Genomic DNA, 2838 nt, shown 5'->3' with positions numbered 1-2838 from the left:
TGCTGTCCAGGGGCTGTAACACTCTCTGCCGGAGCAGAGAGCCACCTGCCCCCTGGGGCCTTCCCAGCAGTCGCGGTGCAAACCCACAGAGGAAATGTGCCCTGCGGGGGCCGCGTCTACCCGGGCCGCAGTCTCACAAAGGCATCCCCCATTCCAGGTGACCGACCTTCCTGCCGTGTTGAATCCTGCAGACGGACTGCACGGACCCCACCAGTTTACCTCTCAACGGTTTCAAGCCCTTTTGAACTCTCTCTTGTTTGTTTGTTTATTTTATTTGTAATGCGCACCAGACCCAAGGGTATTAGGGCGCAGAGGAAGGAAAAGAGGATTGTTCAGCTTAGGTTACATTGCTGTGCGTTACAATACAGAAAGATAATAAACAATAAACAATGCTGGTCTATGTCATACAAATGAGCAAGTATTAGTAGAGAACATCAAGCAAATGTTATACACAATATATACAATTATGGGCAGAAGAGGGCAGTAGTAAGGCAGTAAAGGCAGTGAGGTAGAGGGTCAAGTGTCATGCTCTTTAATCCATTGGATAAGGTTGTATCTGAAGCGTGGGTAGGGCATGTCTTCTCTTAGAGAAGGTGGGAGTGAATTCCAGTTTTGAGCAGCTTTGACCGGGAAGCTACTGCCACCAGTCTTCATACATTTGAATCTGGGCACTTGAAGTAAATTGGTATTGGCTGTTCTGGAAGGGCGATTGGTAGATTGTCTCCAGAATTTGGATGTGAGGTATTCGGGGGCGGCCATATGTAAACATTTATGGGTTAAGGAAGCTGATTTGAGTAGAATTTTATCTTTAGTGGAGAGCCAGTTATTGGCTCTTCTAAAGTCAGATATGTGGGCTTTCTTGGGAATGTTGAGGGCTGCTCTCAAGGCATTGTTTTGTAGGATTTGGATCTTATTGGTAATGTATTTATTGCAGCCTATGTAAAGGGCATTGCAATAATCCAGTTTGCATAAGACCAAGGCCCTTGCTAAAGTAATGCAGTTGTTGGGAGTGAGGAATGGCTTAGCTGCTCTAATTAGCTTACAAGTGTAAAAGGTGGCCGAGGCCATGGAGTTAACTTGTTTTTTGAATGTGAGAGTGGAGTCTAGGTAAAAACCAAGTGTTTTCACTTCCTTGGCTACTGTGATGTTGTTGTTGTCTATAGTGAAGTTGGAATAGAGGTGGCCTAATTTATTGAGGTTCGCTGTGGTGCCCAGGATGAGGAGTTCCGTTATGTCATCATTCAGGCATAGTCCATGAGAGGCCATCCATGCCTGGATGATGAGATAAACTCTGTTCACAAAGGCCAAATCCTTGTCATAGTCTCCCGTCAACGGGATGAGGATCTGTGTATCATCTGCATAGTTAGTGTAGGTGATATCCAGACCATTCAGATCATCGAAAAGGGGCTTCGTGAAGATGTTTACAGAGTGGGCAAAACACATGAACCCTGAGGTACACCGCAAAGTTCTTTTCAACTTCCCTTATGGTACTTGTTAGCCATCCATCTCGTGCCCGTATTTAGCCTTAAATGGAGTTTACCACACGCTTTGGGATGCATTCCCAAGCAATCTGACTCCAAGAAGACCTGGTCCCGGCGTGCCAGAAGCTGCTACTGGCCTAACACTGTCCGCGGGTTGAGACTCGATCAGAAGGACATGAACCCCATGAGTGATGCCGGATAGTCGGTCTTCCGTATACCACATTTCCCACGCCTGCCGCTGAACGGGGATTTGGTGCTGGGCTCTTCCCGCTTCACTGGCCATTACTGAATTAATCCTGGCTAGTTTATTTTCCTCCGCTTAGTAATATACTTTAATTCAGCGGGTCGCCACGTCTGATCTGAGGCTGTAGTCGGGGGGAGCACAAAGCTCGGGGCAGCTGGCCTCAGGCCCATACGGGGGTTGCACCAGCCCTGTGCCTCTGGCGCAGCAGAGTGCGCGCTATCCCGATCTGCAGCCGAATCCCACATGGTCCAGAGGCCCGCACTCCATGGCCATCCTGCGCCGGCCGCACGGGAAACCACAGACAGCCACACACAGCATGGCCAGGTGCCCCGGGGTAGGGTGAAGGTGTGCCAGGCTTTTTTAAGGCCTGTTGTCGCCGCCACCACATCCGGGGTGCACCAGCCACCAGGCCTTCCCGAAACCCACAAGAGACAGGGAAACTGGGGAGGCTGGGATGCGCCGGCAATGAGCCTATGCGCTAGATCCAGGGATCCTGCGATGGTGCTGATCGGGGTCTTACCTTAGGGGGACAAAGGGAACTGGGTCCCTGCGACAGCCCCAGCCACGCCCCTGGGAGGGAACCCTGGGGCGATTGATATACAAGCAACCCTCAGATAGGCATAGCCCCAGGAGGAACCCAGGGCCACATGGTGCGTTGGAAGTGTTGATGAATGTGTCCTGCAATTCACACTAATTCTCACAGCTAGCTGCGTTTTTCATCGACACGCAGGCCGAGTGATCCATTGATAGAGTGTTCCACACCTCAGCCTGACCCTGCCGGTGCAGTACAGGCCAGGGGGAGGTAGTGCCACCTGTGGCGAGACAGCCCAGCGCCCTGTCTAGCTCGACCGAGACCATTGTGGTTTAAAAAAAAATATCCAAGCGCTCAGCCCGGGAAACCTGCCCTCCGCTGCAACAGCACAGCGCTTCCCAGGGGGATGGAGGCAAGCCGCTCTGCCTCCGGCCCACCCAGCCGGATCCACTCATCCTTCCCTGACCCCCTCTGCTCCCCTTTTTAGAGGGGGCTGGGGGACAGACCGTGAGGCGGGCCAGAGACAGCACATGCAGGGGGTCGGGTGGGACCACTAGTCTTCAAAGCGCAGCCTGGCCGCA

General features: G+C 52.2%; 1 pseudogene; it reads right to left on the bottom strand.

Annotated features, from left to right (window-relative positions):
- Positions 1–2329: 2329 nt before the first annotated feature.
- Positions 2330–2479, bottom strand: LOC138568480 (5.8S ribosomal RNA; annotated as a pseudogene).
- Between the last annotated feature and the right edge of the window lie 359 nt (positions 2480–2838).

Source organism: Ambystoma mexicanum, chromosome 2p, assembly GCF_040938575.1.
Source record: "Ambystoma mexicanum isolate Mex_15411 chromosome 2p, UKY_AmexF1_1, whole genome shotgun sequence".
Taxonomy (NCBI): domain Eukaryota; kingdom Metazoa; phylum Chordata; class Amphibia; order Caudata; family Ambystomatidae; genus Ambystoma; species Ambystoma mexicanum.
The sequence above is the reverse complement of the archived record's forward strand: the minus strand, read 5'-3'. Positions and strand labels throughout refer to the sequence as shown.